The sequence below is a fragment of the Centrocercus urophasianus genome, unplaced genomic scaffold (genome assembly GCF_019232065.1).
Source record: "Centrocercus urophasianus isolate 14NV4802_14NV808 unplaced genomic scaffold, USGS_Curo_1.0 seq_9, whole genome shotgun sequence".
NCBI classification, from domain to species: domain Eukaryota; kingdom Metazoa; phylum Chordata; class Aves; order Galliformes; family Phasianidae; genus Centrocercus; species Centrocercus urophasianus.
In genome coordinates this window covers 31975909-31999151 of record NW_024885532.1, presented here as the reverse complement: position 1 = coordinate 31999151, position 23243 = coordinate 31975909, and the positions used below count along the sequence as shown (strand labels likewise).

General features: G+C 41.0%; 1 protein-coding gene across 1 annotated transcript in view; it reads left to right on the top strand.

Annotated features, from left to right (window-relative positions):
- Window positions 1–16248: 16248 nt before the first annotated feature.
- TNFRSF19 (TNF receptor superfamily member 19) overlaps window positions 16249–23243 on the top strand; it is a 56629-nt gene continuing 49634 nt past the window's right edge. Inside the window, exon 1 of the mRNA XM_042839235.1 lies at window positions 16249–16843. The gene's annotated coding sequence lies outside the window, so the exon portion shown is untranslated. The remainder of the gene's footprint in view (window positions 16844–23243) is intronic.

Genomic DNA, 23243 nt, shown 5'->3' with positions numbered 1-23243 from the left:
CAGTGGGCTGTTCCACCTCATTAGAGCCTTGGCAGCACTCTCTCCTGTGAGAGTCAGGCAACATGCAGGCTGATTTGATAAGAAGGCAAGTGCCAAGCTATGAAGAATTTGGGATGAGGGGTTAGAAATCTAGAATCACAGGTAGAATATCTTGAGTTGGAAGGGACCCAAAAGGATCACTGAGTCCAACCTCTGGCTCCATGCAGGACCACCCAAAATTCAAACTCTCTTTCTGAGAATGTTGTCCAAATGCCTCTTGAATTACAGCAGGTTTGGCATTGTGGTCGCTGGGTCTGTTGCATCAGTTATCATCCATTTACACAGTACAGTTAGAAGCAAGGGAGAGGAAATCTTCACATAAAATTCAGCAGTCCTGTGCCCGTAAGTACTGTGGGACAAGTCTCAGTACTACTGCTTGGGATGCAGAAAACCAAGTTCTCCAGCAAAATCAAACTTTGCAGTACTGGCATTTATTTATAAAAGTAGATGGAGCTTTAAAATAACAGAATTAGGTCAAAAGGGACAAAAAAGACTGTGAGTCGACTTTAAGGAGTACTTTTAGAAATTAGATATCCTTTAGATTAATCACTATGTGTTAATCTTCTGTGCAGCTGGTAAAATGGAAAAATGTCATCGTATGGGGGGCTCTTTTTATTTCTTTCTCCTTACTGTGCAGAAAATGATATCCAGATATTTAAATCTATGTATTACAGATTAGTAATAACATATAATTTTATATATTGCTGTATCTACTAGCTCACTCTGAGGGTTAACCACTGTTTTTGTGCAGAGAATTTATTAAGATGATTTGGGTATTGTGATGGTACAAAAAGTGGGCAAGGTTTTGATTCCCTGACATGACATCATTCAAGCAATTGGAAGTATAATTGCAAATCCTGCACCAAACCAAATCAGGTTTTCACAACTTCTTTGCTTGCAATGCTGTACTGAGGATTTCCTTATTCCCCAAAGCTAGGATGTCCTAGCTTTCAGTTACATATTTAGAGTTGCATTGGTCATTCTGTTGTATCCATCATCAAAACATATATTTAGTCAATCACCCCAAGTGTTTTTGCACTTTTAATTTAATGCTGTTCTTTCAGACACCTGACACAGACACTTTATTTTTTGCTTATGGTTACCTTAAAAGAAGGATTTCATACTGGTCTCCCCAGTACAAAAAAGACAGGGATCTCTTGGAAAGAGTCCATCGGAGGGCCACAAAGATGGTGAAGGGCCCCTGTGAAGAAAGGCTGAGTGAACTGGGTCTGTTCAGCCTTGAGAAAAGATGAGTAAGAGGGGACCTGGTCCAGGTTTATAAATATCTGAGGTGTGGGGGCCATAGTGGTGAGGCCAGTCTCTTTTCAGTTCTATGTGGAGACAGGACAAGGGGAAACGTCCAGAAGCTGCAGCATAGGAAGTTTTGCACGAATGTGCACAAGAACTTCTTTACGGTGAGGGTGACGGAGCACTGGAACAGGCTGCCCAGGGAGGTGGTGGAGTCTCCTTCTCTGGAGATGTTCAAAACTCGCCTAGACGCCCACCTGTGTGACCTGCTGTAGGGAACCTGCTTTGGCAGGGGGGTTGGTCTTGATGATCTCTGGAGGTCCCTTCCAACCCCTACAATTCTGTGATTCTGTGATTCTGTGATTACACTCACAGGCTCAGAGGTGTGAAGTTGTTGTATCTCTGCTATGCTGTGGTAGTTGCTTGTGCCTTTTTTGAGTGCAAAATTCAACTAAACAAAATACCACTGCAGCAAGGTGCAATTATATCCTATATAGGTAGAGCTTGGATGGCTTTAATTCCTCCAGTTTGGAAAGCATCATCAGTAAGGGTGTGGCTGCACTGACTTCAGCAAAATCCAGAAAGCCAGGTACTTAGGAATTTTCAAAGAAGTTCATGTAAAGGCAATGCTGCCAAAGACTCACAAGTACTGAGCTTTATGTTAGCTAGACAGAAGTTATCACAGGATGACTGACATAGTTCAATCACACCTCTCAGTGGCAACATACGCATAACCTGACTTGTTTTATGACTAATGCCGCTTTTATTTTGGAAATGGACACTACACGTGCTGTGCATTTCCCCTGCAGCAAGGATGACAGAGCTACGGCGTCGCCTCACGTGTATCTTCCAAAGCATTGTAGCCAGTGCTGCTGGGGCCAACCTATTTCAAAGGGGAGGCTCTGACCTCTTTGGATAAGGTGCTGTTTGAGTTCCTTTGCTCTCTTCAATCTCTCAGCAGTCAGTGTTCAATTCTACTTCTCTTGCTCTTTGTATTCAAAGAACATAGCGTGTAAGTAATTATGACTAACGCTTCATTTCTCCAATCCAAATGCATTTGTGCAGGACCAGCAACATCTCTGTTAAAAAGCATTCAGAAAGCAAGACAGGGAATACTACACATGTGAGTTTAAATGTGATTTCAGCCTATTGCCTTCTATAAAAGGTAACATCTGCAGATAAGACAATATTGTAACAGGTTTTTACAAATTTTCAAGTTCTCATGCAGTGATATTTTCACAAAATAAATAATTAAGTCCTTCAAACTCATTGAAAGAGTTTGCCAGTCTTCAGTGTATGACACAAGCTCAGAAAGTGAAATATTTAACCCACACAGCCAGAAGAGACTGATTTTCTTTCATCCTTTACAGCTGTGCAGAAGACTTTATTGTCTCCCATTCCTGTGTTGTCTTTCACCATTGTCAGCATACTTCAGATGTAAAAACAATTCCATTGTGATGGATTAGCTCCTGTGTGAGACTGTTACTAATACACGCACACATGAAGCAGAAAGAACACGAAATAGCAGTAAACTTTAAAATGCCAGTTAAGTTTTATCCTTCTTTGGCGAAGTAGAGAAAGAAAGTTATCCCTATGCACTGTGTTTTATAGGCTGGAATTTAAAACCTCCCAGGGGATACACAAGTTCACTACATTGCTGAGCACTGGGGATTTGAAACTACAAGAATGTCTGAGGTCAATTTTTTAGCATATATGTTCGGGGATAGATTGACTTTTCAATGCAGTAATAATTAGCTGTGATCGTGTAATGTGATTGCCCTCATTCTCTTCATTCCTTTCCCTTCTCTGAAGACATGATTAACCAATATATAGGAAAGTTTTGCTTCAGATACCAAAACTATCTTTTTAAAAGACAATCAACCTTGACAAAACTCTGTTTTAAAAATCCTGATGCATGCATTTGTCTATAGTAGATACTGACTTCAGTCATAAGGATGCAATGAGGTGAAACTGGTGACCTTTGCCACTTAAAGGCACTAACAGAGCACTTCTTGTCTATATGATGTGGTGGCTTAACGCAATCAAGTGCTGCTCTACCTCTTTGTAAGAATTTACTCCCCAAACAGTCCTTCAAAACGGACTACACCAAAGCCTCAGCCACTTTCCTGCCAACTCCAGCATTCGCCTAACCCACTTTTACACACACCTTAGTTTAACACATGGCTCTGGCCCAAACCCCACGGTGTTCCCCTCCTGCTGCGTCCACTGGGAGACCACAAGCAGTTAAGAGGGAGGTGACTTCCTCCAGGTGGGTCTCAAACTCTGCATGATCTCATTTCTGTACTTCTCTGTGCTCCTTCTCTTCTCCTGCAGCAGTGGATCTACAGTTGCTACCACCACCCTGAATTCTGTTTGCATACAAAATTTGCTGGGGGTTTGTTATCTTCATCCCCCATGCCAGGAGAGAGTTAAAAAGAAATTTCTGCTGTCTTTGCCACCCTCCTTTCTACACCTCCTTGGTCATGGAATATTTAAACTTCTTGCCACAAGGTAGCAAACAACATCATTATCTTTAATTACAAACTAACCTGATGCGTTTTTATAATCAAAGGGAAGTAAATTAAAATTAGAGCTTAATTTTGAGCTTCTGCAGGAGGCAGTGGTTAAGTTGAATCACTTACTGGAAGTACAAAATACTAATGGCAGAAAATGAAGATGAAATAGACACAATGAACAGCAAGCATGGAGCATATCCACAAAGCATTTTCTTTCAAAATTAGTTTCTGCACAGCTTCAGCAAGAAGAGAAAGAGCCTAACTGAAAGGAATATCTGGGGTAATCTTATCAAGGACAGCTTTGAACGGAATTACATTTCTGTGAAATAGGGTTGAAAATTACTGTCTGCAGGTCCTTAATTAAAAGGCAGCCTTTTAAACCAGAGAGATTACAGGTTCCCAAAATGCTAGGCTTACTCTCTCCTTCTTTTATCCAGTCTTATTGCAAGATGCATTTCTATTTCCAAAGCCTGTATGTTAAGGGATAGTCATGTCAAAGCTGTGAACACCAAAATAACAAGAGAGGTACAGTGCTACACGGCTTTCAGAGAATTAAATTCTCAGTAAATTTTATAATCAGTTATACTGATGTAGTCCACATAAAAGTTCTGCTCCCAGCACTCCAACACACTGCTCCATAACTGCCAGTGAGAAAGGAACAAGCAGACCATTATCTGCCATTTATCATGCTTTTACAGGATGAAAGGCAGTGTCTTCTTAGGCCAGTGGGGAACATTGCTGCACCAGACATTCCACACAGAAGAATGAGCGAGAATGAAGGAACATCAGATTCATGGAGCTGAACTCCATGGCACATTAGTAGAGCCCGCATCTACTGAAATTTACATAATTTTCTATACTTGCCTAAAATACAAGCTTTTAACACAGTATAAAAATGCTGGAGTAAGTCACAGTATTGATAACACACAATGCTTGTATGTCCTTTCTGCACTAAGGATCCTCAGAAATACCAGAAGCTTTTTTTTTTTTTTAAGAAATATAGGGTATTTATTATCTCAATATCTTTAATTCTCTCTTTGAATAAGAGTAAAAATGCAAGGTCTTGTAGATATTTTTCAGAGTTGCTCTGTTGCAAATGTTTTATGAAAACAGCACTAATTTGTAATCCTCTGTACATTTTCATGATCATAGAACCAAAGAATCACAGGGGTTGGAAGGGACCTCAGGAGATCACTGAATCTAACCCTCCTGTGCAAGCAGGCTACCCTACAGCAGGTAGCACAGGTAGATGTCTCTCCACAAAAGGAGACTCCAGAACCTCTCTGGGCAACCTATTCCAGTGTTCTATCATGTTTACAGTAAGTTGTTCCGCATGTGAATACAGAACTTCCTATGTATAAGTTACAGGCCATGGCTCCTTGTCCTATTGCTGCTTACCAGCGAGAAGAGCCTGGCCTCATCCATTTGCCTCCCACTTCCCTTCAGATATTTGTAAACTTTAATCAGATCCCCTCTCAGTCTTCCCCAGACTGAACAGACCCAGATTACTCAGCCCTCCCTCATACGGGAGATGCTACAGGCCCTTCATCACCTTTGTTGCCCTCCACTGGCCTTTCTCTAAAAGTTCCCTGTCCATCTGCAACTGAGGAGACTACAGTTGGACACAGTGGAGGACACTGCTGGCTCATAGCCAACCTGTTGTCCACCAGGACCCCAGGTTCTTCACCACAGAGCTGCTCTGATGTTGATTCAATTCTTTTTGTCCACATCTGCATCAGCATCCATGTGCAATTAGACTGAGCAAGTGTTTCTGATCATCACCATTCAGCTAGTGTACTAGAAGAAGCTACAAGGAAAGAGCCCACATTCTAACTTAAAAGGACTCCAATTCTTTGCAACAAGAATACAGAATAAGATCTGGGTTACTATCATCTTTAAACACATTTCAAGACTTGCAGATTTGTGTTTACCTGCCAGTCTGGTCACTGACTTTCTGTGTGCTGGAAGTCTTCTGCAGCAAAAAAACGTCTGCTATTACTGGGAAAATGCTGAGTTAATGAAACTGAACTCACTATATAATGGCATTCAGGCTGTGTCTGCCTATTCCCATCAGCATAAAGAAACAACAAATAAGGAGGGAAAGAAGCTTATATGAGTTCATATAAAATACATCAAATTACTTGCACTCAATCCATCCATTCCATCCATTTCTCTATGGCAAGCATCTCCCCCTCCCTAAGGCAGTAGTGATGTCCTCCAGGCTTTCAAAGCTGTTCCTGACACCAGGAACCAGTCTGTACCCACTTCTGGTTACAGTGTATTTCCCATAAGTACCAACAGTCATGGACACATCACCACTCATCAGGTTTACAGGACAAAACGTTCTTGTTTTGCATCAGCCAAAGCTCTATCACCATCAAGTAACCAGTCTTTCTGTAATCAGATCTCCTGCCAGGTTCAGCACATAGCTTTGTGAGGCAGGGTACTAGAAAACAGGTTGAACTCCTTGAATGAACAATGAACAGTTGTCCAGGGCATTTATCTGGAGGTAGTGAGATCTCCCTTGTCCCTCAGACCTGTGAGTCGCAGTGATATCAGATGTCCTGTTGCTGCATCCTTACTGAAGTTCATTCATTCTTTTCTATGGCTGATGAAGAGGTATAAAATGAAAGAAAAAATACGTTTTTTTTTTCTTTTTGAAGGATTACATATCATAGAATCCTAGAATGGTTTGTGTTGGAAGGGACCTATAAGATTCCAACCCCCCTGCTATAGGCAGGGACACCAAGCAGAGACAGGAAGGACAACAAAGGGCGTATACATTATTGACTGTTCCAGCTGCTGGGTGTTGTCCATCAGCAGTGCTCATGCAAGTTGGACAAATCACAGACACAACTCTCTCCCAGACTCCCAGTAACATATTTTTTCCTTCACAATCAGAATATCTGCATGTAGCACTTCACAGCCCTGCTGTGGGGGGACAGAACTGCAGGCCGGATACAAGCAACCTGACAGCTCTGCATTAGCAAAACTGCTTCTGATTACTGCTTAACACAGGAGATAACATATCCACTAACATCAGCAGCTGGTGTCAATACAATGCCCCCAGCCATGCACAGTCTGCATGCCTCCTATCACCACTCTCATATATTCTCTGGAGAGGAAGCCAGAGCTCCAGTTGCTATTTCTGACCCTGCCTCAGCAGTAGCAGTAACTCATGGAATGAAGTAGACCTGGGCATAGGTGTAGGTATTATATTCACCATAAGAAGTTGTCAAGTTATACTTCCCCTTATGCAAAACGGAAGGTCGAACAGGTGTTTCCATGAAGCACTGTGAAGCAATTTGCATAGTGGTGCAATTTAGTTTGGTACCTAATTATGGTACAGGTTATTGCTGTAGAAAGCCTTGTGCCTCACCAGTGCTGCAGAAGTCCCGTAGCTGCTGCTTACCAGATACCAGAAAGTAACATGGGCATAGATATGTTTAGCAAGTCTTGTAGCTGTTTGAATACTTTTATTACCAGAGGAAATATTATATTGGGTTCAAACATATAAAAGCTGATGAAATAACGGGCTTCATTCATTTTAAGTCAATAAACGTGGCAAAGAGTGTTAGGAAATAAGAAAAAGTCACTCTCAGAGATCCCTTAATACACCATAAGTTTTTCCTGAAGTAGTGATGGGTGTTAGCTTTTGAATTTTTCAGTAATAGCAGTACCAGGTAAGCATCATGGAGTCATAAGTGCTTCAGTATCATTAAATTTTTTGTAGATGAACACTGCAAAATGCATGCTGCAAAGCAGACTGGTTCCCAGAGCCCTGAGATCTCCTCTGCAGTCACCTTCTCTGGATTTCCTCTGTCACAGAAACACCCTCTATCTCTCCCCATCTTAAACACAGATTCCTTGCTGAATACAGAGTACTCTGGAGAGAGGCAGGCATTTCAAAGGACAGAGAAAATGATGTGAGAACACAGAGGGCTTCTACCCTCTGTCCCTGCTGCACAAGTAAAATCTCTATTGGACTGCTGTAGTAACACTGGTGCCAAAAGAGACAGGAATTTCATAACTGTATTTTCTAGGGTGAAAAGCCAAACATTATGCAAATCTAAAAATAAAATCCCACTGTTGGTATGGAGCAAGTATTCTCTATTTATTTTGTTACAAGAACTCATGGATATTAAATGAATCAAAAAACAACAAGATCCAGAGAAAACAAAAGGAAGAATTGCTTCATACTTAGCATGATGCTAAGTTGCAGAAAAATAGGGGTATTATGTTTTCAATGGTTTTGACCTTTCTTTAAAATTCAGTTCATTCCTTGATAAAAATATCTGTTTAACACTGAAGTTCGTGGAATAGATCAGAAACCGGATTATAACATGTAAATAAAGGACCCACAAATCAACATCTCAACTTTTTGGAGGAGAACAAAATTAAAGCAATAAAATATTTTGGAATGCAAGTTCATGTTTTGTAGAATAAATGGGCTTTTAACAACAGTTTTCTTAGTGAAATATCAGTAAGGAATTAATGTGCATTAGGTGAAGATGGTGAAGGGCCTGGAGCGTCTCTCCTATGAGGAAAGGCTGAGTGAACTGGGTCTGTTCAGCCTTGAGAAAAGAAGACTGAGAGGGGACCTGATCCAGGTCTATAAATACCTAAGGTGTGGGGGGCTGAATGGCGAGGCCAGGCTGTTTTCAGTGGTGAGTGGAGACAGGACAAGGGGAAACGGCTGGAAACTGCAGCATAGGAAGTTCTGCACAAACATGCGCAAGAACTTCTTTACAGTGAGGTGACGAAGCACTGGAACAGGCTGCCCAGGGAGGCCGTGGAGTCTCCTTCTCTGGAGATGTTCAAGACCTGCCTGGATGCCTACCTGTGCGACCTGCTGTAGGGAACCTGCTTTGGCAGGGGGGTTGGACTCGATGATCTCTGGAGGTCCCTTCCAACCCCTACAATTTTGTGATTCTGTGATTCTGTGAGGTGATTGTCAGTAATTTTGACTACAAATCATAGAATCACTGAATGGCTTGGGTTGGAAGTGAACTCAGAGGCCATCCAGTTCCTACCTCCCTGAAATGGGGAGGTTTACCACCTATGAGATCAGGCTGCCCAGGGAGCCATACAACCTGGCCTTGGATGCCTCCAGGGACAGCGCATCCAGAGCTCTCTGGTCAGCCTGTTCCAGTGCCTCACAACTCTGAGTAAAGATTTTCTTTCAAATATGTAATCTAAATCTCATTCTTTTTGTTTAAAAACCATCCCTCCTTGTCCAATCACTATCTATCTATACAAAAAAGTTGAGTTCCTCTTTTTAAGTATTGCAATGATATCTCCCCTGAGCCTTACCTTCTCCAGGCTTAAGAAAAGGAATCTTCTTAATATTCCTAAGATAAACAGTTCTAACAGTACTATCCTGAAAATATTTTCTTTGCTCCTATTCTAATCAAACATTAAAACTGTCTTCTCATCACTTGCCTAATTACTTTGAAGACATTATTAGAACTCACGATTACTTTTCCCAAGTCATTTCATCGTTTTTATGATGTGTTGTTTTTCAGTTGTTTTAAAGTTTTTTCTTGTATCTCTGCTTTTTGAAAAAACGCAGAATTTTAAGGCAAGAAAAAGTGCAAAAATATATCTAGGGAAAATACATGAAAGCTTTGTAAATCATGAGCTAGAAAATGTGCGTCAAACTAGATACAGAACTCCATACTGAGAACAGATGAACGTCAAAGAAAGAACATCTGCTTCTAAAAAGCTGGCAGTGAGCATTGGCTGAGCCTGATTCTTTTTATATCTTATGCTCTTTTGTTTATCTTTTTCCTTATTCTTTTGGCATTTTTATGGATCCGACTAGCATGGAAGATTTCTTACAGACAGTAGGATGCAGCTGCTATCACATCATAAGGGAAAGATATAGTCTATCATCAATAACTAGGAATAAAAAATGAAAAATAAATAAACGTCAACTCTTTCATATGTGAAAAAATGATGTATTGCAGCTGGGGCTGCAGAGGATTGCTTTGGGATTAGATCTAGTTACTATTGCTCATAGGACATTGTATCTGCTCAGATGACTCCTTAACAACAGTGCTATTTATCAAAGCTGCCTTTTTAAGTGTGGTGACAATTTGTACATCTTCTTTTCTTTAACTTGAATAGGCCTACCCAAAAATTATACTAATGCTGCTTTACAAGCCAGCTACTGTGTCATCATCTGAGGAAAGATTCTTCTTACGGCTGAATCTCCAATAATAACACACAGGCTGGGTCCCAAGTCAGAAACATGCATACACTTAAAACCAGCTGACTGTCTTAGGTCTAAATACACAGACATACCAGTGCTTTGTTATAGAGATGGAATTTAAAGAATCCTCCCATTTTACACTTCTCAGGATGATTATCAACTTCTGAGTGATTAAGATTGAGCTCTTGGGATCCTAACTATAAAGCTTTAAATACCCGCAGTTCACAGTCATTCAGTAAGGAACTCAAACTGCTCAAGACTGAAATTACAATTTGTGTTTGCAGTATGAATACTTGGGATTGTAGAATTTGATATAGGCAGTAAGAGACTTTACATGGAACAGAGCTCCCAAGTGCAGAAATAATGGTGAATCGGGGAAATCGTTAGCAGATCTGTATTGATGTAACACCTCTGCAACTACATGTGACTAGCTGAGGTATTAGCTACAGGTATCTTGATGACCATGTTTCTACAAGTTTATGCTTTGAGAAAACAGCCCACTCAATCAAAGCTATGGTATACAATTGAATTTTAGAAAATATTTTAAGGTGAAGCACTGACAAAATAGCAAGTAAACTTGTTTTTAATTTGTTCTTGATTAAATGGGGGAAAAAAAGATGGGGAAAGAGGGCTAATCCTAGTGAAGATTGACAGGAAAAAAAAAAGTGTGACGGAAAACTGATACAAGATCTGAGAGATAGACTGAGGATGTTTTATTTAAATGGGGAAAATTCTGGCCTACAAAGTGAAAACAAAAGGCCAAAATGAAAACTGTTTGAAGACAGAGATGTGCCCATGTGACTGCAATCTCCTTGTGATCAGACACAACTGTTTATAAACATTACTTTGTCTAAAATAAGAACATTCTTTTCAGCTGAAGCTAACTCCATGATCTTTTAGAAAATGTTTTGCTGGAGTTGCCTTAAGGGAATACTTCTAAACATATGTTTTGATAACAGCTAGGCAGCTAGCCAGCTATGATCTCTCCTTCTGATCAGTTCATTGCATATATCTGACTTGTTTCTCCATTCCCTTCCATCCCACCTAGCCTGTTTTCTTCGCCTCTTCAATAGAACAATTAGATTTGGGTTGGTTCTGTTGGTCTTTTAAACAAAGTTTTTTGCAACATCTTGAAAAATATGGCATAACCTGACTGAGAACTTAGCATGCTGGGAAAGTGAAGGTTGGATAATCAGCAGCCCTGCAGAGAACATGATACGATGTACATGCTTTTTCATTTTGAGTTGTCGGGTTTTTTTTAAGCAGACAGAAAATACATGGTCTTCTAAATAGAAGTAAAAATCAGAGTTCTAGCATTTTAACTCCATGAACAACAGTGCTGACCAAGTCCCAATAGCCTGGTGGGAAGTCAGCTCTTTGATACAACCTAACCAGCACTGCTGAAAAGAATGATAAGTGATTGAAGTCTGCATGCTGGTACAGAGCTTCAGTCACCAGAACAAGTAGAAAATCACAGTGGACCGTTTTCAGTACAAGAGAGAAGCCCAGTGTAACTGAGGAAAGACGTTTCCTATTTTTACTTAATTAAATCCTGAGGAACAATTACAAAGACACAACTCTCTTATGCTGTTAATTCACTTCTTGGGTGTATGTGACAGCTAAAGGCCGTGTGAAGTGAATGCACAGTGTAATGAGAAGGGCACTAGTGCCTGAGGGACGCTTACAATTCCCTTTAAATGCAGACTTTTGAAGCTTCTTTTGCTTTGGAATTCACACAGAATTGTTTTGCATTATGTGAAGTACAGTATTACAAATAATTATCTTTACATAGTTTTTAAAGACATAGGAAAATATACCAGGGAGGACTGGATGGGTGTACAGCTTAAGATGCCATATCTTCTTTGATTTAGTTTTAACTTACACAACCAAGGATCAGATCCAGTGAGAAAAAGCAACTCGCCTCAAGTAATACTCATGTGATAGAACCAGGAATAAAACCACAACTTCTGACTCCCAATCGCAGGTGAATTAACTAATACTTCCTACAGGGTGCATCTCCATTATCCTTGAGGACAACCTCAAAGCCAAACTCCCAACCATCTGCATTATCTACCTGCGGAAATGCCCTTGAGGCTTCCCTTATAGTGATTCACATGGTAAGCCAAGTACAAAAAGCCTCCATTTTGCTTAGATCTTAGGCTACTCATAAGGAAACCAAAGTTGAGTTGTATGAAGAGTCATGGGGAAAAACAAACAAACAAACAAACAAACAAAAAACCCACAGGGAAACAATGAAGAAAATTCAGGACCAAGGAGACACAATGCCAAGCATCTCATAAGTCATGTGGCCCGTGACCTATCTGTGCAATGTATATAAATAGCATATAGGTATTTTTCCCTAGAATATAGTCATATAGCCAGAAACTGCCAGGGCTATATTCCAAGCTGGCATTGACTCAGACACGTTGCTGTGCAAAGTGTTGCAGGTAATGGTAAGTTTGATGACATACTTCATGACAAGTGAGCCAGACAGAGGTCTTGAGTTTTCTGCCTAAAGTGCTGTAGTTGAAGTTCTTACGAACCTTCCCACTGTAAAGGTCATTGTAAGCACATTAGCAAAGCATTGGAGTAAGTATCAGCAAAACCTGTGCCAGCAACATGTGATGGGAGGGTAGGAACAGGTATTACTGATAAAGCCTTCGTTGGGATGGCAGCACAAATCATGCAGGAGCATGGGCTGTGCATTCTAAAGCATCTCTCCTGACCGCAGGACTGATGAGTCTCATGGAATGATAACCCTTTAATACTTTAGAAGGATGATGATCAACACTTCTCACTACATCTGTGACCCAAAATGACAACTGCTGCTTCAGAGCCAGTGCTGACCTGGCACAAAAAGCTCTGAAAATAGACTTCTATCTCTTCAAATAGGTAGTCCATAGCTGATCATCTAGATGTAACTGCCCCTTATATATCTGTACATGATGAAAGCTTACAGCTGCTCTGATGCTGCAGACTTGACATTCGTGATAGCATATTCAGTGTCTACGCCACACTTTGAAAGGTTGTGGCTAGCACAAATGATGACTGCATGGTACTGAGTTGGCCACAATGAGTTGGCACTGCATTCCCTATGGTGATTTCTGACATCTTCTTTGGACCTGTTGGAATTATTATGGACTGAAGTAAAGGAGACAGAAGTGCAGTGAAGTGATGGAAGACAACATGGTAAAGCATTTGACGCGTATGATACAGTATGTACATTACTTATATGATAAGAGCTTTTATAAACAGGACATTTTTATAGGACGAGAGGTTGTGCAGCCTTTGGCAATTCTTTGATAGTTTTGATTGCTTTTCCCTCAAAGAATTTTTCCAAAAAATCATTATACTTAAGAAACTCCTCTAAAAAGTTCATTTCTATCAGCTGACTATCCTTTGTGGCTTTGATCCAATACTGTGGACATGAATAGAAGCCTTAGCTTGGTTTGTTTTTCCTAGAAACTCCTATAATGGGATCTCAACCGCCTAACTTACGTGCCTTGTCTAATTCTTGCCTGATCCTTAGGAGAAAGATGAAGCAACCTCCTTACTAGCTTGAGGTCCTTACAGAGTAGAAATAAAAAGGATAAAAATAAAACAACACCATTTGAATATTTCTCAAGGAAGAGTCCTTCGAAGTTTAGAAAAGTTCAGTGTCTTCCTCAAATGCTGAAGACAGCATCTCCCTCTGCAGAGACACCTCTTGCTCTGATTACACAGAGATAACATAAGAACTTTTTCTGGAAACATTTCTTAGATCCCTAAGAAGTTAACCAGAAGTTGAATACTCAGTTTCAATAAGTTTAGTTCATTTTCTATCCCAGTCATTTCAGTGATTACGATCAAACGTGTAGTGAGCAGTCTAAAGGATTTTCATCAGACCGCTTGTGCTTGAATGTTTTCCTGGATTACTGACCTCAGGGGGAAGCAGAGCTGGCGATCAGGAGGTGCAAACAAGTGTCACATTATGCAGATTCTGCTTCAGACTCTGGTACGTGTCTGATGTGTGCCTTACACAAATCACAGTATACATGTTATCCTCATTTTACGTACAGAGAGAAGATAATTATCCACCCTTGGAAAAATATTCATTTGCTATTATTGTTATTACTACACATTTCTGGTCAAATTTTGAAGAAATCATAGAATGGGAAATGGCAGATCTCTCAACCTGCCAGGTTCCACCGACAAAAATAGTGTCATAAAGACAAAATGTAATGCTTAAGCTTTAAAGGCTAAATTGGTAATAATTAACCTCACTTCTCTTTTTGATATGTACAAAAGAAAGATCAAAGACCTCTGCCAGACCTTCAGGACTTGCTCTTATTGAAAACCCAGAGAACTAAGAGGTGCTTTCTGTGAAGAGTGCTGTTCTTAAAGAAAAGCTCCTTTTGAAACGAACAGAAAAGAGTTATTTCTGTTATTTACAGCTCACCTGCATGTTTTATTTCAACATAAGCAATTCCAGTTTTATCATGAAAGCAACAAATTGATTGTTATCAAGAAATCTTCCATTGAGTTGTATGTCAGAAGAGTGCAAATTAATTTCAGAATAGAAGTAAGCAGCTCGAATAACCTTCTTTTACTCAGACAGAAATTAATGGTTTGTTTACATATTTTGCCAACAGTGTATTCCTGAAAGTCATTCATTACCTGCATGTACTGTTTGCACCTGCAACAACTCTCCTCCATCCCAATTCCCAGAACATCCCTCAAAGCTCTACCTGGTAAGCTGATCCCAAACAGTATTTAAATCATGTCCAACCAGCAGCATTACAGTGCACCTCTTACAAGAATCTTTTTGGAAGTGCTTTTCGTCACAGGGGCACGCAGGGCTCACCCCCGGCAGGGAGCTGCCCACAGTACATCAGGCAGCCAGCAGAAGGCTCCCTCAGCTACCGAGAGCGGCGGCAGCACTCGGAGAGCTAAGGGGAGCAGGAGACAGGCTGAGCTGTGCGGGGAGCAGCAGGAGCTGCCAGGGGGTCAGGGGCCAGGGCAGGAGGCTCCAGCCTCAGGCAGGACGCGGGGTGAGGAATCGCATCCAGACATTTGCTTTAGCACCCTCACACTCAGCTGTGCCGTCTCTTTTATCTACTTGTGGTTTGCTTCTGTTTTTAATGCTCAGTGCAGTTCCTTTTTTTTACTTTTGCCATTTGAATGACTTCTCAGTAACTCAGTGTGCAAGTATTCGCAGGGCTCTAACAATGGCTACCAGTTGATGTGCTAATATCACTTTCCTCTGCACATGTGGTACACCCAAAGTATGGGGTATATGCTCACAGGAACTGCAGAGATATCTTCAGTATGACTAGTTATCCTAAAAGCCATTCTGCTTGATATTTGCATGTATTATTAGCAGCTGAAGCACAGAGAGCTGAGTTATTCCCTATGCCAAAAGCTAAGTTTGCCTCAAAAGCTAAGTTTGCCTCAAAAGCTAACTTTGCCTCAACCAGAATAAATGCAGCTCTGTTGCCCATTTCCTATGTATTTGCCCTGTGTTGAGAATTCTCCTGCTTTCCCGTGGTTGCACAGAATTCTCCAGCAGTTTCTGGGGCTCTGAACTGCAGCAGAACAGGGGGTGCCAATAGCTTTTTATTCCCTCAAGGTCTCCTTCTGCTGACAGCAAATGGTGACCACTTTGAATCAATCCCACCTAAAAAAAAAAGCTCTTTCACAAAAGAAAACCTACTGAGGGTTAATTACAGTGGCTTTATGGCTCATTTCTGTAAAGGAATCATAAGCCACTGATGAACCAGGCTGAAATAAATGATTTGCACAGGCCACACAGTAAGCAGTAGTGAACACACAAACCAGGGAGTAAGAGCACACTCTATTGTGCTTGCTTTTGCCAATGCAAAATCAAAACCAAAGTAAAACACCAATTCCAGTGCATAAAACACACCGCTTCCTCCTCTGCAAACCTCTACAAAGAGATAAGCAGGAGGAGCTTTCTGTCATCTGTTACAGCTGCCTAGCAAACTGACCTACATGTTTGACTTCCAGAGCTCTATGAAAAATTGTAACTTCCTGTTGCAGACCAAATTATAAAGCATCTTTTTGAGAAATCCTTATAGCTACACTATTCCGCCTTCTTGGGAGGAAACTTTAACGTAATGCAAACTTTGAAGTGAGCCTTGGGTTTGTTACAATGGACTAACCCGATTAGAAATCATGCAAACTCTTGTTGCTCTTTAGTTGAATTCCCCCACAGGCTGTATTATAGCTCTCTAACCAGTCCCACAGCATTGAATGATGTCATGGGATCTGCAGCTCAGTGAGATGAAAGGGATAAAGCGGAACCCGCTGGCACTGGGGAAAGCTTCCAACACACAATCCACAACACAGCTTGGGAACTCAAAAAAGCTACAGATCCAGCCACTCAACTGCAAGCATGTCAGAATCATGTGCATTCTCCCAGCACAAGAAAGGAAAAGGGGGAAAGAAACCAGTGATCGATTTTTAACAAAAGAACTGGAGTACTGAAAGGCAGAATTTAGCAGCACAGCTACCTGCTGGAAAGAAAAAAAAAAAAAAGAAGAAAAAAAAAAAGAGTTCTTTTTCCTCTCCAAAGCACTGCCTTTGATGTATGGCAACTGATCACTGATCAGATTACAGGCACTTGGTCTCAGTGCTCGTCTGCCTTTGATCTGCATGGTTAATTTTATTTTCCCGGATTTGGAGTTTCGTCTGGGCTTGTGCTGACATACTTCTTCTTCTTTTTTTTTTTTTTTTAAGGAGGTAAAGGCATTTAATACAGAAGCTCTGGCAGTGTGAAATTAAGTTGCAGAAAGCCTGGGCACTGGAAGACTTCATCATAAAACAGGTACTGGATTTTGTTTTTTGCAGTTTTCTTTTTGCCAGACTTTAAGAGATTTTAAAGTTCACGTAAGCAGTAATACTGCACAGCACTGAGTGCACATAGTTTAAAATACATAACTTATGTGCCATTTCTATTTGTAACTTTTGCAGAACTATATTTTTTAAAAAATATCTAGAATATACTGGCATTTGAAAACTGAAGCTAAATCAAATTTGTTTCAGTATTGGCGGGTGTATAATACTTTTGTGTGCACTGCTCATTTCAGCTGTCTGTAGTTTTGTAAAGTGATATTTGAATACGAGCATTACAGGACTTGGGGGAATGTTTATTTTCTAAGAAAAGACCAGCCTTATTTCCTACACATTGTGTATTTATTTCTCTCTGTGTATTTGTTAAAGGCTGCCTTCTTCAAGCAACACTTTTTATCCTACTGGTTGCACTCTTGAGATTAAAAGGTGTCCTCTTTCACCAGTTATTAGAACTGTATTTATAAATATCACATCCTTATATACAAAAATGGAGTTTTTTTTCAAATTTCAACATAAAAGAGGTGTTAGTTCAACTATGAAATACAAAAAGAAATCTTGATAACAAAATTAACATTTCAACATGATGATAGATGTTTCTTTTATGGTATGTTAATAAGGATATTAAAGAAATCTTCAGCTTATCTAGAGCAAACACCTGGTTTTGCAGAAGTCCAGGAAAGTTTTCCTACTATTTCAGTGAAGCAGTTTTATTTCACAACATTTTATATTGCTCCTCCAATTCACATTACAAATATGTACTCCAAGAAAATAGAAGACAAGTACTTCAGAAATTCACTGTAAAGAATCATTAGAAGAATTGGGATTATTCACTGTACATTGGCCCTTTAAGGGCCAGAATTTTTGTGAGTATGGGCCAAATCTGTGAGTGATTCTATGCCTGTAGCAGGATTATTTGAAAATAAGACTTGAGTTTCTTCTGCAGGTTTTTAAAGATAATTTAGATTTTCAGAAGAACTCAGAACCCATAATTGGGGCCAGACTTGCAAAGAAGTTCAACATCCCAGACAGTGAGCTCTCTGAACATCAGGTCTTAATGGTGGATAGTGAGTTCTCCTGAAACACTGACTTCAAGTATCTGTGCTTATATCTAAACTTAGATGTGTGTAAGACTTCAGTATATATTTTTAATTAACAAAATGCAAGTAAAAGTAAGCATAACTAGTAGCTATTAAGCACTGTTATGACACCATTCTTTGGGGGGTGTCAGTCCAGGACCCTCAGGATGTTCATATTTCATGTCTATTTCCACATACATTACAGCAACATGCAAAATCAAATTTTCACAGTCTGCTCACATATGAATAAAATTAAGTTATCAGCACTTCCAGATGACTGTAGCCATCTTTCATTAGTCAGAAAACTTTGATTCATTCGAATTAGAAGTATATTTGTATACATAAATTTTAAGTTTACTTAATATCAAGAGATAATACGCCAGACACAGATTAAGACCAGGCCTGACTTGGTGTCATTTAATTTTCTACACCACCAATTAATTCATATTCTAACTTAACAAGTCAATTACACTCTCAGGAAAGTAATTAGCACTGCATGAATAAAGTGTATATAGCTATCAAGGAAGAATATTGTTGAAGGCACAGCCAAAGCAAAGTTTAGAATTTTTCTTTCAGGATGTACCAAAGCATGTTCCTGTAACCCTGAAAAGACAGTTTGAAACATTAATTTTATTAACCAGCCCCATACTTCACTGATGAGCTTCTTCACCTTTCCAATCTCCTCTTTCTTGCTGCTTGTGTTTTAACATGTACATTTTTTATTTCCTGAGAAAAAGTGATTCTAAACCTTACCTTGCTGAAGAGAAAGAAGGGGGGGGGAACAGCAGCAAAACATAGTGAAGGGATTTTTTTTTAGTTTTCCCCAGGAGTCAAAATAGCTACAAGTAAAATACATTTAAATTATCTCTGTAAGGATCTGACCCTACAATCACACAGATGAATAAAGCTGCTCATAGAAGTAACACTGCTAATGAGATAGGTTACGTTGGTAGACTTAAACATTAACACATTTGCAACTTTCAGGCCCTTGAACTGCATTTAAGAATTCTTTTTTTTTCATTATGTAAAAAGTCCCCACAGATGGGCGTTAACCTATTTAAACTGAAAAATATCTTTCTTTGTCTGTACCTGAGACTGAAATCCACCCCCCCCCCGCCCCCCCCCCCCCCCCCGCCCCCCCCGCCAATGGGCAGGAAGCAGGGGATTTTCAGCATTTTTGTTGTTTTAAAAAACAGCTCTCTGACGGTTCGATTTTTCATTGGTCTGACTTTTAAAGATTAAATAATAATAATTCTTGGCGCTTATGACTGTATACAAAGTGCTATATAAACATTAATTAATCCTCTGGCTTAAGTCTTCAGAAAGAAAAAGTTCAAGAAAATCAGACTAGTCTGTAATTTATTTATTAAAAAAGCACGAGCAATTTCTGATTATAAATAGAGCCATTTCCAAACAGTGTGTCTTAGATAACATCATAAACATACTTTAAGATTTGTAACAGTTAAGAGTATCAAAAGACATTGTACAGATATACTGACATCAGTTTCCAGCAGCTGTCATAACAAGAGTAGATCTATCTCACAGTTGACTGGGGGAGCTGTGTTAGCATTTGAGATATGGAGATAACAACTTCCTATTGCTGTACAATTTCTTCTTCCACATCAGATATGTCACGTAACTTAGTCTTATCAAAGCGGTCAACTGAAAACTACTTTCCAAATACTTCTTCTTTGCTTTCTCTACTGAGAATCTCTCCGCTGACTTCCATTTCTATAGAAGAAATATCCTAATCTAAAGAGAAGGCCTGCAATTTTCATCATCTTTCAGTGATGCATGGACTTAACCCATCCATTTTCATTTACATGCTCCAACAGGGTCTTAAACACACTTCAGTATTCCAGACGCCATCACCCTCATTGTTCTTAATTCATCGCGGAAGTAAACATCTGTGTGATGAGAAAGTCTTAATGCTTCTTTCTGTGGTAGTCCTCAGTGTTCAGACAATGTTTTAAGAGCTCTGGGATGTTTTAATACACTTGTGTAACTATACTCCTTTAAAACGAGCACCTGAAACACAGAGCGACTCCAACAAGAACTCGTGCAGTGTGTTTTACAGGTGTCCACACAAACCCTAACATTCAAAGCAGCTGCCTGTAAATACCAAGAGGATGCAGAGAGCCCAATGCTGCACAGCAGCTGCCATGCACAACAGATGCACCGCCGCTGCTGTAATGTGCCATTCCTGGCAGACATTCCAGCCTTTCACAGAGCTCCTTCTGGCAGCAGGCCTGAAACAGAACTCGTCTTTGCAGGCCCTTTAAAAGATAATTAAATAAAAAGCCCTGTGAATTCTGAGTTAGCTCTTTTTTTCCTCTAATTGAGAACAACTCATTTTGTTGCAACCATTTATCTTTTCGCAAGCAACTTGCTGTATTACAACAGGCACTACTTGTTTTATAGAAGTCCATGTAGCAGGCGAATTCCAAAACTTTATCTCTGTGAGAAACTCCCAAAACGGTTTATTTGAAAACACTTTCTTGCCACGTGTATCTGATTGTTCACCATCTCCATGCCCCACCTCACTTCCCAGTGTACCCATAGCGCTGCTTGGACTGTGGCGGTAGCGTTAATCAAAGTTAATGGTGCTAGTGTTAATCTCTTAATTCAAAGTTAAAACTCCTGATCTGAATTCCTTGCAAGATTGTTTCTCAAGATTGGTTTTACCAAAGCTGGTGCGTCGCTAATGCCAGCCCGGCTCCTAATTCACCATACAAGTGGTGGTAAGTCACATCTTTTCTAGTGAATATGAACGATTTCTTCTATGTGAAGGGCTGGGTTTCTGGGTTTGTGCCTGGCGTTACGCCACAGCTTGGCTGCCTACAGAATGGCAAAACATTTCAGACTGAACTAGCAGGAAAGAAAACCCCACCTAAGCGCTGTGGGGAGAACTTCGCAGGGAATCACTGGAGGACCTCTGCAGCCACACGTGGTGCCTGGCTGCGTACAGCCCGCCTGTTCAGTGCAACAAGAAGCCGAGCAGTGCTTAGGACTGATCCTGAGGTGAAGAGCATCCGCGCTATTTTTTTGTTTGTTTAGTTGGTTTGTTTTTTTCCCCTTCGATGCCTGGTAACAGCACCAGCACATCACCGAGGCGGGAGCACGGCTCCGCCCGCCCTCTGAGGCGGCGGCAGCTATCGGTAGCACGCGACACCCTCCTAACGCGACCCCACCGCCGCTCCCGCCGCCGCCTCGCCCGCGCAGCCCCGCCTCAGAGGGAGCGCGCGCCTGCTCGCCGCGGGGCACGTGTGGCCGCTGATTGGTTGCCCGCGGTCACCTGAGCCGGGCCCCCCGTCTGGTCAGGGAGGGAGGGGAGCGGCGCCGCGTTGCCTCGGAGACGGAGCAAGAGGACGGGAGGGAGGGCGCGGGCTGCGGGCAGAGGCTCGCCGGCAGCAAGCAAGCAAGCAAGCAAGCAAGCAGGCAGGCAGGCAGGTGGGTCTGAGCGAGCCGCGTCTCACCGTCTGGAGGAGCAGGAGAGAGGCTGCGAGGCGAGGCGCCGCAGTTCCCGGGAGCCTCCGCTGGGAGCCTCCCCCGGTGGAGCGAAGGGAGGCGCGGCGGGAGGGGGGCGGCTCTCAGGCTGCCAGCTCTCAGGCAGTGCTGATACGCGGCTGGGCACCGCGATCGGCGTCGGAGTTGGAGTGAAAGCAGGGCTGCAAACGGGATGGGAAGGAGCGATTAAGGCTCTGTCGAAAAGCCTTTGATTGTTTAACTTCCTTTCGTGATGTCTGTCTCCATCGGTCTGACCTCGGGCTGAGCGCAGGACCTGATACCCTTGACAAATCTCGGTGCCTGGTATTTGTTTTCTACCCTAAACGAATACTTTATCCCGTTAACAAAGGGGGTCCGGTAGCGTTTGATGTGAGCAGGAGGGGCAGATTGGCATAACCCCTTTCCAGTGTGCCTTCAGCATCACCCGTAAGGCGAGCTGGGCAGACTGAGCGGGTGCTGCTTGCTGTGTAAGCAGAGGTGGTTTTAGAAATACAAGTCTGGTGGAATTGCAGGGGTTGGAACTTGATGAACCTTGGAGTCCCTTCCACCCCAAGCCGTTCTGTGATACGGTGACCTCCAGGGATGGAGGAATTAAGCTGATTTTGTTAATTACTTATGATCAGTAGTTTCTTACAATAATTACTAATTATATTTCAGGGAGTTGCACTGGTTTACTTTATTAGATCAGTGATAAATCTCCAGTTAAGGAGGAAATTGAGTACTTTCCCCCCAGTTTCTGTAAGTTGCACTTGCGGTGCCAACAGAGGAGAAAGAAACTTGTCTGTGCTTTTTAAAGCATTGTATGCTACGCGAAACTGCTATAATGTTGCTGGATAAATATGACACGTTGACATTACAGTGGTTACTGTATTAACCAACTTACTGTTTTATGATTCTTAAGAGCAGCTTTGAGAAAGAACCATTAGTATGCTTCGGTGTAAGTAGAACATGAATGTAATAATGGCATTCCTCTTTCATTCTCTTGCTATTTCACACACTCAGGTATGTACAAATGAAGCTCTACGTCGATGCTTCATGTAGAACATTGGTGTCTCCAAGAAACTGAGATGAGTGAGATGTATTAAACAGAAGAAGCAACTCTATTTACAAAAGCTTTAATCTTGAAGCACAGAATGGTCATTACTTGTATGAGTAGTCTCATCAACTTCAGTGGGATTAGTGTCTCTCATCCTAATCTCAGGCTTGAACCCTCTGTAAAGTGTTGTTTAAGTTAAGGAAAAATGACACCCCATTACATCTTAGTTACCATGTTTTGTGCTAATTTCTAATTAATAATAGTCTGTTCTTCCATGTGGAAGAATGTGAGTCATGAGCTATTTTGCATCACTTTATCAGCCCAGATTGGAAGCATCACTTTCAGGTAGAAAAACTGGGATGAGTTGTGTGGATCATTTTCAATTTTTGCTGATCGTGCCCTTCTTGATACACTGGAATATGTGCGTTTTGTAGGTAGTGTATATGATGGCTAAGGTACCGTAGTACTGATTATTATTAATTTTTTTTAATTGTGGGAAGAAATTAAATTGTTATCATTACTCCTCCAAACTCAGGTGCTTCAGTTACCATGAATCAAAGCATATGAAGCATAAATATTCCCTGGTTGTGTGCAAACCTCCTTTCTCTCTGCCTCCAGACTCTATTAATCGTATATCTATTTCCTATAATCAGTGATATTTCTGATTTAACTATCTCCATCTTAAAATGTATAAGTAATTCTATAGCTTCTTAATTTTGTACAATTTCATGTCTGGGCATTTCCAAAAAGTGTGG